Source organism: Cydia splendana, chromosome Z (assembly GCF_910591565.1).
Source record: "Cydia splendana chromosome Z, ilCydSple1.2, whole genome shotgun sequence".
NCBI lineage: Eukaryota > Metazoa > Arthropoda > Insecta > Lepidoptera > Tortricidae > Cydia > Cydia splendana.
The window spans coordinates 35,921,506-35,936,160 of record NC_085987.1 but is presented as its reverse complement, the minus strand read 5'-3'; the positions used below and the strand labels follow the sequence as shown (position 1 = coordinate 35,936,160).

The following is a 14,655-nucleotide window of genomic DNA, read 5'->3' as shown; positions in this document are numbered from 1 at the left end:
CCTGTCCTACCTGAGTTCTATGAGGTTTCTTCAAAATTGAATCTTGCGTAAACATTCTTGATATTTACGCGAGGTTAACATTTCTATTTAAAAAGTTCTCATTATTCAGCTAATACAACTTGGAGAAATATATAGAAGTTTAGAAATATTAGGTCCTTACCTATGAAATTGGCGTTTTTGTTCATAGATATAAGTCTGATCCTAGTTTTTTTTTTTTTACAAAAGTACATACACAATTACAATAAAACTACAGTGCACTCAATAAACAACGATTTTACATACAATTAATTGTTATTTTTTATTGTTAAGTGTTCAGAATTAAGCCTTGAAAATAGGTCTTTTCATGTGCTGTCGGTTCGAGTATTAAAATTACTTATATTTTTGTAATGGTACCAATTTTCAAGAAATGGAGATATTGAAAACATACCTTAAAGGTGTCAAAAATTACTGGAAAAAATTTGTTTGGTTTGAATTAGCCATCAAAAAAATATCCGCAAAATTAATTGTATGGAAATTCGTGTTTCGTTGAAATTCTCCGAACAAAACGCCAATTTCATAGGTAATGACCTAATATCTCGTCCGCGATCTGCCACTCCAAAGCCAGGGTTGACGTTGACATAAATGGTCGTTTCGAAAATAGCATATCAACTGGGACCAATAGGCTGTCTAATAGCACTAACGTTATTGTAGAATAGTTAAAACAAAAGCTTTTATCGTATGTCACACTGTCAGAATATATTATAATCGCAACTGGGGAAAATAATGCTGTTTAGATCATGTTAATATATGTTTACTTTTATTTGTGTGTGACTACAAACTACAAGTCGAGAGGACTCTAAATTAATTTTTCTACTCCGGCACATCTATTTGTTAAGTAAATGACTGCCAGTGATACCTAAAACTTCATTAGAAGCGCGGCGCGTGGGGCGGGCCGGCGATTATCTCTAGGATCATAATAGCAGTGTTATTATGAATATTCATACAATATAGTACAACTGCTATATATTTTTTAATGCTAACCTCTAGGCAAAGATCTACAAATCAAAAAAAAAAAAAAATAGAACCCTTATAGGATCACTCCGTCCGTCCGTCTGTACGGAACCGTCGGTGGGCGAGTCCGACTCGCTAATGCCCTGATTTTTTTTCCTTTTTGGAAGTTAAAAATACTTAAGATTTGAAGTTTGAGATTTTGTATTTTTTATTGTTTCCATATATTTTTGTGAAATTTATTGTGATAAGTTGCTCATTTTCTATCTATGTATTTAACTAGATTTTGATATAAAATTCAACATGTGTCATCATCCCTATTAACTCAATATAGCATCTGAATCACCCCTGATTGCTCCGCTCGCGCGCTCCCGGCGTCTACCTAGTGTCCACCGTGCACCTAGTATTCGTTGCTACGCGAAATTGCCTTTAAAATGAGCAATGTAACGGGTAATCCCATTCATCTACACTATGACGATAGGGCAGACGCAGACCTGTACCTCAATCAGTTTGAATATTCGAGTAATCTATCCATCCGCTTTGAGTCTGCGCGCACACTTCTAAAATGTATGCATTTGCATTAGAGGGGAAATCGAGTTCAAGATTGCTTCATTTGAATCAGCTATTATATGTATGGTACTGAATTACAGACCTAAACAAGTTAAAAGAAACACCTACTATCGGGTTCATTCTGGTAAACCCGAGGTTCACTGCGGCTTTTCAAGGCACAAGTACGACCGGTGCATGATGCATCCAATAGTCAAAGCCGGCGCTAATGATATGTACTCAAGACTAGTAGGTATCAAATCAAGACTTATTGAAATTGGGATCAAAACTCATTTTTGGTGAGGTAAGATTTATTTGTTTTATAGTAGATACGAGATTATTTTCAGTTTGTAGGACATCTAATGTACGAAAGTGCTAGGATAATTGCAGTTCGGTCTAAGTGCAGTAAAAATATATGTGTACACCTACAGTTCATTTGTGGCCAAATTTGAAGCCATTAGGTTGCGTCGGTCAAGCAAGTAGGTACGACCCGTATCACACAGTAGACGGAGTTTTCTCTTGCATTAAAAATAAAAATATGCATTCTTCAAACTATCGGAGCTTAAATAATAGGTCAAATCTTTCTGCAATCAAAGCAGTGCAGTGTTTAGGTCAAAGTAAATTGATAAGTATTGTTGCAATCAGCGAATTATCCTGTGACACAAACTACTAACAATAACAATACGGTAACGGTCATTCATATTTACCTGTTTTGTAATTGGGCTTGTCGCAGCTGGCCGAGGATCAAACATAAACAAACTGCAACAAAAAAAAAATGGTATCGATTTCCATTCAGAAAGCAAACAGAATGTCGATATCAGGCTATCAGTGAGCGGTTCGACTGCTGAATCCGTGCTAAAAAAAGACTGCAACGAACCCATTCGTGCCCATATGAAAATCAAATATGAATCTCTGGCATATGAAATGACTGAGTTCGCAAAGCGATCAGAGGGTCGAGGAATAAATAACTGGGCAAATAACGGTTACAAGTGGATTTAGGATCCATCACTTGTATCCATAATTGCATCTCGCAGTTGCAATTTGCAATCCTCCTTTCATTCGTATTGCGGAGTTTAATTTTTTCTAATTCATGGAACGATAAGAGATACAATTACACCGATTTTCATGTTTTGGTTCTCCTTATATCTGAAACATGGACACACATAAAAATGTTTGTATAGACATTTCCATTTATTTGTAAATTTATAACCTGCTTAAATTATGGCAAGGTGAGGTGGCGCACAAAATGCACATACATACATATATGTCAAATTTTTACCTTCTTAGGCGGCATTCGCACTATTTCCCCTCTGCCTAGGTACAAGATCAACTGATCTAGCGCGGGTAATAAAACTAGTTGCACTCGGATTTTTCACTAGAACGAGTCCAGACGCGCGCGTGAACACAGCAGCAGAAAAAATGCCTAATTGCTCGGTTTTTTGTTGTAAAAAGAGGTCGGGGACATCAAATTTACAAAAAGAAGGTGTTACATTTCAAATGTAATATTTTTTTTACATATCATACGTTTAATTACATTTAAACACAATTATTATATTTTAGTCTCATGTAATTGTTGGATTTATCGATTTTGCTCGCCCAGTACAAATTGCGGATCGGTCGAGGGACAAATCCGACTTCTCATCTCTCAGAATACGTATACAAAAATGTGATAGTGTGCGTGTTGTGACACTTGTGACTCATCCGTACACAAAAAGAGATCGAGGTTTGCAAGATTTGTCTTTGACGTGTGTCACTTTCTATGTATTTGTGTCGTCATTACAGATTGGATTTTGTATGTAAGTGTGTGAAAAGTGCGACTGTGTGCACCTTTCCCCCCGCAAAAAATGGCAGAAATATTTGTACGGTAAGATATCGCTTGGGCCCCTCCCTTCCGACGTGTCGGAAGCCGGTGTTGGTCGAAGCTTCTTAATAATGACTTATTGTCATAATGACTTAAATTCATATCGTCTGTCTCAAAATACCTAAATGTTAAATTATAGTACGTTTCTACAATTACCCATGGGACTTATTTTTTAAATACAGGGTGATTTTTAGTCACCTGCAATCATTTACGGGGTGAATATATATTATAGGTCATACTGAGCAACTTTTACTATGGGACCAACCGCGAAATCGCGAAAAAAATTGACTCTTCCATACAAAATATCATCTGACCAGCCAAAATGTATGACAATTTTTTTTCGATTTTAAGGTTGATCCCATAGTAAAAGTTGCTCAGTATGACTTGTATATGTCGCAGTCAAAAGTGTGAACTGGTCATAAGAACTTTTGCCTGAGCATGTTGGTCAAAAGTAGTTTTACCTGAAAATCATTGGTTAATAGTAATTGTGACTGTTACTATCAGTCAAAAGTACTCGCAGAAATAGGTAGGTTAGGGTTATTTTTTTTTGCTACGCCCTAAAAACGAAACTGTTCCCAGAGATAGGTAGGTTAGGGTTCTTTTTTTATTGCTACGCCCTAAAAACGAAACTGCTGCCAGAAATAGGTATGATTTTCAGGTAAAACTACTTTTGACCAACATGCTCAGTCAAAAGCAGTTTTGCCTGTTTTTGTCGGTTAAAAGTTCTTTTGACCAGTTCACACTTTTGGCTGCAACATATATATTCATCACGTAAAATATTGCAGGTGACTAAAAAACAATTATAAATGGTATATCTTATTTACAATTTTATAATTATAACCTTTGTCGTATTATTTTTGAATGGTCATAATCATAATATTCACAATATACCTAGGATAACACAGTAGTCATCATGTAAGGAATTTGAGTTTAAGGTATTGTGACACCACAGCGATTAGAAGTTTTGGCATTTTAAGAAGGTGTTTTGAGAAGAAAATAAATAGGCATTCTGGTAGTCAGGTAATTTGCATATATTTTGACACAATATTGATTATACATCTATATTTTAGTAAAGTCTCTACTATCTTTAAATAAGATTGTAATTGCAAGTGACTACCAATCACGCACGCGATCCCAAAGCATTTCGGACATGCTTGTGCAAAAGCGTATCTCGCACAAACTACACGATTTAGTTATTGGTGTTTTTAATCAGCGACGCTATACGCATATTTTATAGTCTTGGACGTCACGGTGCTTACCATTTTTTTACCCATCCTATGTTCAATATAACTGCGATCAAAATATAACTGTTGGCTCTTTGCTAATTTTAGACCCCTATGTCTGCACGATCTACATTTTGAAAAGGAATTGCAAACTCATTAAAGTTGACTAATAGAAGGTATTATACCTAAAGCGGACACACGGCCCACGTGGGCAGGTAGAACGCACCGTGACTCATCGGCCGGCTACTGACGTTTCCCGTTCTCTAATTTGATACGATACCGGCCTGGTGTTTATTCCTATTGGTTACTTAGTCGGCGTTGAGGCGACCAGTGTAATTGTGTCCTCGAAATTTGTAATTATACGGTTAATCTGGTACACTGGTCTACCTGCATGTTTGTATCACCTTTGACAGAGGTAATTGGATTGTGATCGGATTAACATCCAACGAATCATATATAACTGCACATGTACTCGTATGTATATCTGCTGCCCATGACTATATCGTACGTATAAATACATACTGTAGTTAACGCGCACTGGCCTATTCTGGATTTTTTATATATTTTTTTGCCATTACATTAGAAGCGTTTTTGTTTGAATTTACATTAACTTAAACCGTTACGTTTGTGAGCAGGGTATAGTTTGAGAGCTTATTGCCTTAGGTCTAGGTAAATGTTTCGTCTATGCCATTGTATAACGCAGACAAAGCATACCAACGCTAAGGACGTCGGTCTCGCGTGATTTATACTATTAAGTAGAAATAACAAATTCGGTATATTTGAGCATTTTTATTTCCCGACAGGCGGCTCATTATTTGTTACAATTTTAGCTGCTTGTATTATTGCCCTTGTTGCACAATTAGGTACTAATCGTGAACAAAAATCACAGAGCTTGACCCCGCCATGAAACTATGCCCAAACAGATTTTTTCGCCGAATCGAAGTGTAGTAATAATACATAGATAAGATTGTAGTAAGAATAGATAGAGATAAAAGATGATAGTTTTGAAGTCATTATAATAATGACTTATTATTACAATAATTGTAATAATAACCGGACAAGTTCGTTTCAAGATATGCGTATGATAATCGTTCCTTACCTTCATACATTCATCGGCGATATTATTATATTTTGTTTTTCCTGTAGTTTAGAATAGAATGTAAAATGTAGTTTGCTGACTGTACATGGAATCAATACCCAGTTACTAGCACACCTTCGGGACTTAGTTCACGCCTGCCTAAATTTGTACGAATCTAACACAGACATATGTATAATAAAGTTCTATATTCTATATGTAGTTGAATCTAATGCTTATCCTACCCAGCTACAGCTACGAACATAAGTACATACTAAAACACCTACAGTACATGCGTCTCACATCCATGTATTTTCATAAAAACCATCGAGAACGTGCTTGTGAGTTTTTTACGGCGGCGGTACCGTAACGAATGAGCGTGACGTTATTATCGCGGATAGGCGTCAGGCCGAGTGGTACCCAAGGCGTAAATGCAGGATGTACCTATACACACAGGGTGAGCTGTCCAAATGAATCGGAATAGGGAAATCTAGGAGGCGAATCGCATCAACACAACAAGGACCTACCTACGTATGTATTACGTACCATTCGAGTTTATATTTAAGTATTTGGTAGAAGATTTATCCTCTTTGTTAAAATAGTTTTTCTATTGCTTTTCATCAAACGCAAATGTCAACGTGAGAACGTGACTGATAATATCAAATTCAGGGATCAGGGAAAATCAGCAAGGATGCCACATACCTACACAGATCAATAAAATATTAATCAAATTAGTAAAAGAAGCAGTTAGAAATCCACCTTGTCGGCAATTGACAATGTGATACCCTTGTGTGCCTAAAATATTACTTTTGCGATTTTCTTTTAGTTAGTCGTTACTCTTTGCTCACGGCGACACCAACCACGCAGCAGGGAGTACGTCGACCTACCCACCGTCCCTCTCCTTTTCAGTGTCGTCTCGCACCGAGTTATCAGTTAAGCTACTGTTACACATGCTGATTACTAGCACGAAAGCATGCCACTATTGAGCAATTGCTACTTAGTAGTATGTGTGTCGAAACATTGCTAATAATGAGCATGCTCATTTTAAGTTTGCTCAAAAATCAACGGTCGTGCGATTTTTGGTCATGCTACCTGCAGCGCGGGTGGAGGGGGGCGTGCTTTTAGCGCGTGTGAACGGGTTTGCTTATTGTGCATGCTAGTATCTTGTTTCTGTATAGCGCTTTCAACTTGAGAGAGTAAAAAGTCAAATTGATGCGGTAGCATCCGCAAATAGTTTTTATAACCCGCAGCATCTTCTACTCGCATTTCTGTAAGCAAATGAGCACTTGCTCCAAAGTCCTGTCTTCTAGATATTCAATCACGGACCCAAATATTTCTCTTTCTTTTCTTTTTTTGCCGAGCTGATATAAGCTTCTGGATGCATTGCATTGCTAGCAAAAGGATGATTTTATTCAGTTCCATACGGATAGCTGTTTGATTGTCCATGGCTTTGTTTGAACTGACAGAGAGCGAGAGAGCACGCTATAAAATAGCATGTGTATTGGAGTGTTTGCTTTGAGCATGCCTATTCAGGAGCATACTTAAAACTAGCATGCCTATTGCTAGCAAATGTAAACTGCTCATAAGCATGCTCGTATTGAGCATACTCAATAGCACGCTTTTTAGCATGCTATTTTAGAGCATGTGTAACAGTACCTTTAAATTATGTGTCGCTTAACTTCCAACTCGGGTAAATGCATTCGTCCCTCTCAGCAAATATCTACCCTATTACCTTTTCTTAATACCAAAATCGCATAATCTGACAGATGAATTTACCCAAGTTTGAAGTTAAGCGACTCATATGTCGTTTACATGCAGCTGTAATTACCCCCCGGCCCCGGGGTAGTTAGCTAGAGGTTTGTGAGAATGCAGTTAATTAGCTGACTTTTTAGAACAATTTTCTGGGCAAATTTCTCATTTTCAAATATACATATATTCTACCGATCGTGCTGGAAGTATAATACTGTCTATCTTTTAAAGATCACTTATATGAATTTTGGTTTGGCAAAGCACACCTTCGCTTGAGTTGAGGGTTACTAAGAGTGCAAACATGTCGTTAAAAAAATAGGAAATAATAACGAAATATTTATATTATTCCCGCTGTGTTATTTATTTCTCAATTCCGCATAGGTACCTATTACAGACTGTAATTGGCCCTGCCTGACTGCCCTGCTAAGCCAATTAGCGGTATCTCAAATATTATTTCATTTTCGACATCATTTGTTTTTAGATACCGCTATTGGGCTTAGGAGGGCACTATAATAGAACCAATAACTACTTGTACAGTCATTGATATTTATCTAATTATCATAGTCGTGGTATAAACACGGAGTTCTAAATATTAAAGATAGCAAAAGCTTGAACCAGTTCAAGTTTTCGCCTGAACCACGCGAATAATTAATAGCACTCGAGTGGGAGGCCTCGCGTCTGGAAGCATCAAAGCAGCTGTTGAATATATTCTATTCGGGCTGGACTCCCACTGATTGAAATTCGGATGCATATTTACCAAACCTGGTGCTTAAACAATACAAGCACTAGTTGCAGGTTACGGAAATGAACACGCGGCTCTAAAACATGAAGTGACCGCAATCGTGGTAATTTTAGGGCCAAATTACACCGCATACGTAATGTAACACTGCGTTGCGTGTCCTACGCATTCAATAACGGCTACAAATATAATGACCACCAAAAAATACTTTGGTACCCTAAATAAAAAAATCATGCTTACCAAAAAAAATTACTGAACACCAAATAAATAAGGCCTAAAATTACAAAAGTACCACCGTTTTAATTACGACTGCACTTCAAATTGTATTCGAATACCAAATATATTGAATGATCACAAAAAATCATTAATGATCACCAAATCTTGAAGACCAAATTGATGCGATATTTTCACCTAAATAAACCACTATGATTACCAAAAAATGTATACATATTACCAAAGCTCCCGCTCAATACTGAAATGCTACTAGAATAGTGGGTTAGGTTAGGTTTGAACTGCGACCCTTACAGAAAAGAAATGCTACTAGAAAAGTGGGTTAGGTTAGGTTTGAACTGCGACCCTTACAGAACAGAAATACTACTAGAAAAGTGGGTTAAGTTAGGTTTGAACTGCGACCCTTACAGAAAAGAAATGCTACTAGAAAAGTGGGTTAGGTCAGGTTTAAACTGCGACCCTTACAGAAACGAAATGCTACTAGAAAAGTGGGTTAGGTTAGGTTTGAACTGCGACCCATACAGAAACGAAATTCTACTAGAAAAGTGGGTTAGGTTAGGTTTGAACTGCGACCCATACAGAAACGAAATTCTACTAGAAAAGTGGGTTAGGTTAGGTTTGAACTGCGACCCATACAGAAACGAAATGCTACTAGAAAAGTGGGTTAGGTTAGGTTTGAACTGCAACCCATACAGAAACGAAATGCTACTAGAAAAGTGAGTTAGGTTAGGTTTGAACTGCGACCCTTACAGAAACGAAATGCTACTAGAAAAGTGGGTTAGGTTAGGTTTGAACTGCGACCCATACAGAAAAGAAATGCTACTAGAAAAGTGGGTTAGGTTAGGTTTGAACTGCGACCCTTACAGAAACGAAATGCTACTAGAAAAGTGGATTAGGTTAGGTTTGAACTGCAACCCATACAGAAACGAAATGCTACTAGAAAAGTGGGTTAGGTTAGGTTAGAAAAATTCGTTGCCTTTTCTATAAACCGATTTACAACTACCAACTCACAAATTTTATATTATTTTAATGCTTTATTTATTCGAGTTCCCTTTTTTATGTATATATGATCCACTATATTTAATATTATACTAAATACATGCCTTGCCTGACTTCTTTTATATATATTTACATATTCCCAACCCACTCACTTCCATATCAAATTTCAATTTTTTTTTTCTTTTCCTTTTTCTTCATGTATAAGTTTCTAATTTGTGTTAAATATTAAGTACCGAATCACATTTTGACACTGCCTTTACTGTTCTGAGCTATCTTCTTGCCCTGGGCTCCACGGAAGACCAGCGCTATAGCATATATATTATGTTAGAGCATATGCTGAGTGGTGTCCATTTGTAGCCTCTATAGCAGCATCAATACTACGATTATTATTGCATGTTAGTTAAGCTAATAATAGTTTAAACTGTTTAGTGTATAAGATCCTCTTTTTTAAATTTATATGTGTGGTGCTGTATGTAGATGGTTTTTGCAATAAACGTTTTTCTATTCTATTCTATTCTATTCTAAAAAAGATGACGAAGTGGATTAATTAATTTAATAGGATAACGATAGAATAATATTAAATATTTGCACATTTTTAATAAAAATGTGGTTACAATTTTGGTGGTCATTTACTATTTTTGGGTTTACAATGATTATTTTGGAGTCATTTGCTTTAATAGGATAGCAAGATTTAAAAATTTGGTTAGAATTTTACATTAAAATGGAGTTCTAATTTTGGTGGTCATTTACTATTTTTGGGTTTACAATGATTATTTTGGTGTCATTTTATTGAATAGGATAGCAAGATGTAAAAATTTGGTTATCATTTCACATTAAAATGGGGTTTGTAATTTGGTAATCATTTACAATTTTTGGGTTAATAATGGTAAGTTTGGTGTCATTTCCTTTAATAGGATAGTAAAATGTAATAAAATTGGTAATCATTTCACATTAAAATGGTGTTATAATTTTGGTGATGGTTTATTATTTTAGAGTGGTAAAGTAGATTTTTTTGGTATTAAATTTTATTAAATCTGGTGATCAGTTAAATAGCAGCCTTCAATAACACGTACATATGTATTGTATGATCCAAAAAAATACATATGCATTCGATATGACGTAGTAACGGACAGTAACGTCACGAGCTGTCAAAATATGTACAGTCACCTGCAATAGTATGTTACACAACGAAGGCCGCAAAAATATCTGACACGATCTTATTTGTAGAGCCATAAGAGCGTGTCACATATTTTTGCAGCCTTCGAAGAGTAACATATTATTGCAGGTGACTGTACCTACTAAATCAAAATAGTACATTACTGCAGAGGCCGAGGGATTAAGGGATTACAGGACGAGATTGCGGTAGACGGCCGAGTCGTAGACGAGACCGAATAAAGCGAGTCATGCAATCCCTGTTCCAGTCAAGGATTGTATAGTGCTTTTCTCAGACAATGTAAGAAAATATTATAATTAAAATAACTACTAAGTAATCAAGTAATAAAAATGTTTAAATTGCCACCTTTTTTATTTTTCAAACTTAACATTTGAAAAAGCTATTCGAGCAACATGTTAATCCGCTTATAAAATTGCCGCCTTTTTAAGTTTTTAAACTTGACATTTGAAAAAGCTATTCGAGCACCATGTTTAACCGCTTATAAATATAGTGCCATAGATTTAGTTTTTTTTTTTTAATTTTAATGTCGCAAGTATGCTTACAGAGAGAGTGGTCGTTGGCTGTATGTAATATTTCCTTTGGCAGTCTAATCTTAGTGAGCAATTTAGAAGGTCCCTCATTACTCACTTTGAAAGACCTATACAACGACACCCCACAAAAAAACATCGCCACTTAACGTTTATGGAACCCTAAAAATATATTTTCTAATTTTTATTTACCACTTTGTCGGAGTAATTGATTTATATATCTACCCATGCTATATTTCAGCTTTCTAGCACTAACGATCAGTGAGCTAAGCCGCGGATAGACAGACGGACAGACCGTCAGACAGTCGGATATGGCAAAACTACAAGGGTTCCTAGTTGACTATGGAACCCTAGAACTAAACCAAATTTTTTCGACTTTCGAAGTGACTATATTAAAAAGTATACTTTCATCAAAAAACTTTTTTACAAACTGTTACCATATTTTTAAAGACCTTTTAAATAATGTGTCACATGTTGCTATTTACTAAAGAAAAACCTACATGTATACCACCTTCAAAAATATACATTTTTAGGGTTCCGTACCCAAAGGGTAAAAACGGGACCCTATTACTATACTCTCTCTGTATCTTTAGGTATTTAAATAAAAGTAAACAAAATCTACCCTCAAATGGCTCCTTAAGCCAGTTGAGGGTAGATGAAAACATTACATGATCAAATGATGTAGGTTAAAGTCAGGTTGTTCAGTGATAAATCCAGGTGGTTTTGTATTTGGTTGGTTAACCAATAAATTTTATAACTACCCGAAAATGTACAAATTATTTGTTAACTTTTATTTAAATACGTAAAGATACAGAGTATAAGACTCCACTGTCCGTCTGTATCTCTGTCTGTCTGTCATCAGGCTGTATCTCATCAACCGTGATAGCTAGGTAGTTGAAATTTCCACAGATGATGTATTTCTGTTGCCACTATAACAACAAATACTAAAAACAGAATAAAATAAATATTTAAGTGGGGCTCCCATACAACAAACGTGATTTTTGTGCCGTTTTTTGCGTAATGGTACGGAACCCTTAGTGCGCGAGTCCGACTCGCACTTGGCCGGTTTTTTAATTTTAACATACTAAACTTAGCAGTGGCTCATAAAATGCTTCTTCTTCTTCAACCTCGCGATTTCCCGCCTAGCGCCAGGGTCATACTATGTTCCAAAAAATACCATTAAATTATATTTTATAGTTCTTTAGATAAATGGCTGTGACATACAGATAAACGGACTTGACAAAACTATAAGGGTTCTATTTATCAGTACTGGTCTAACCTAGGCACTTGCAGGCAGGCGAAGGAAGCCCTCCCGACACTCAACCCCAATCTGTTATGGAGGCTGCGACAGCTGAAGAGACCACAGCTCCGGCTTAAGCTGGGGCCGCCAACCCATCACGCAAAATAGGCGCAATCATATGACGTCGAGTTGCGGAAACCAAGCCCACAAGAACCTATAACCTATAGGGGTTCTATTTTTGGCATTTTGGCTACGGAACTACTAACTGTAAGCCATTATGGAAGTACTTAATCTCGAACATTTGTCAAACAAGCAATTTGATGCAGCCTCCCAGGTGTGTCCAGACTTTGATACCAGTGCAATAAATTAATCATGGTGACAAAATAATTTTAGATTTTTTTGATTTTGTTAATATTACTACAGTAGAATAAAAGTACATTTCTTATAGTGTTAACACTGCAAAAGTTTTCTTTTCGCCTATCACAATACCTCTGTGTACATTTATTCTATGAGAATAAAAATCAGACTATACCAAGGTTACGTTATTATTATCACATCATGATGTATTGTTTAATTTCACTTGTTATGTAGTAGACCGGTTGAGTTGATTGAAATGCCAATGAAAAAAATGTAAAATCTCGCAAAGAGCAGTTAGCAATGCCAAAAAATTCGCAAAACAGCATTTCAAAAACAATAATAAATACATACAACACCTATCATAATAACATAACATGTGACTTGATTTGTAAAAGGAAACCCTTTGATGGCATTAGGTACTTTTAAATATATGATCAATTGATCAGTCATCAGATTTTTAGGTGTGAAATTAAATAATAGGTAGGAAGTTCCTATATCAATACACTCAATTATCAAAGCATATACTAGTGAAGTTTCTTGTGTAAGTATTATTTGGGAGACACATTCGGATCTGTGCAAATACTCTTCAACTGTACATTGTTGCTTACAATGTACAAAATATATTAACCATTTAATTGGCAATGGGACACAGAACACATTACCTACAAAGGAGGCTTCAACTAATGACCTTCCATGTTTTTTGCCAATTTAAGGTAAAATTATAATTGTTAATAAAATAAATAAATAAATTTTATTTATATAACAAATGTGAAGAGTAATGTTAATAAAATAATATAATTAATATTATGATATATACATATGCTCATAATTCATAGAGTTTGAATAAGTAAATACTATAGGACAACTTCACCTAGAACAACCTAGTCCCGCAGTAAGCTCAATAAGGCTTGTTTTGTAGTACAATAAAAGTTAGTTCTGGAAAAAGTTATTTAAAATTTATCATTGGCTATTTATATGGACTAAGCAGTGGTTTTATTTTTCAGATACTGAACTAATCATCGCACTCTTGTACCAATTTTGTACTAAGATGGCAAACCTGTTAGACAAACGGGGCAAAGCAACTACAAGGTCTAGCTTGCAAGGATAATTAAAATGTTGAATATTCTAATCTAAACAATATTAAGTTAGGATTAGGTAACAACTTAACTAATTAGCACTAGAAGAGCCATATTATGTAGTAAGAATTTTAAGGTACAATACAGAACAGTTAGGTATGTGGTCTGTGGAATTTGGGCTTTATTTACAAGCTAGTAATAATAAAATCATGGCATTAGAAAAGTTTATTGACCTGGAAAACATCTAATTACTGACGTCTACCAAAGTGATATTGACACTAGACAGCACAACAAAATATTGTGAATATAACGGATATCACCATATAAATATACTATTTTACAAGCCGAAACTTAAGTGATTATCAATGCTGATGTGTAGATGATATGAACTCATTAGAAAACAGTAATTATGTTACTGTTACTTTCGTTGTTTTACACCGCCTGTCAGGGTATTGATTCGACTCGTCAACTGAGAAAACAAATATGTTGGTAACTAATTTAGTACTTACAGTTTGTGTGTTCGGCACTGGTGAAATGAACTGTAACGAAGAAATTCACTAACCGCGTAACATTAACAGTAAAGTACAATTTTAAGTATTGGAACCGCCCAGCTGGCAAACTCTACAAGTAAGGCCCCATTCGCACGACAGCTTAAAAAGCGTTGCGTTAAAACCCGACGTTGGCGCTTTTTTACCGTTTCCAATATTTGTGTTCATATGAACGCTTAAAAATCACTTGTGAGTCGTACTGCCACGTACGCATCTCAGCAAAGTCATACTTTATTTGCTATTACGACGTATTATTTGAATATAGCTTGAATATTTCAGGAATTTGTAAGCAAAAGTTGAGATTTTTAAGGTGAAACTAATAA

General features: G+C 35.7%; 1 protein-coding gene across 2 annotated transcripts in view; it reads right to left on the bottom strand.

The window, feature by feature from the left end:
* Positions 1-14,415, bottom strand: part of LOC134803932 (ecotropic viral integration site 5 ortholog) — a 42,404-nt gene extending 27,989 nt beyond the window's left edge. For both annotated transcript variants that reach the window (XM_063776752.1, XM_063776753.1), the window contains exons 1-2: positions 14,294-14,415; positions 2,241-2,292 (exon numbers count right to left, since the gene is read on the bottom strand). The gene's annotated coding sequence lies outside the window, so the exon portion shown is untranslated. The remainder of the gene's footprint in view (positions 1-2,240; positions 2,293-14,293) is intronic.
* Between the last annotated feature and the right edge of the window lie 240 nt (positions 14,416-14,655).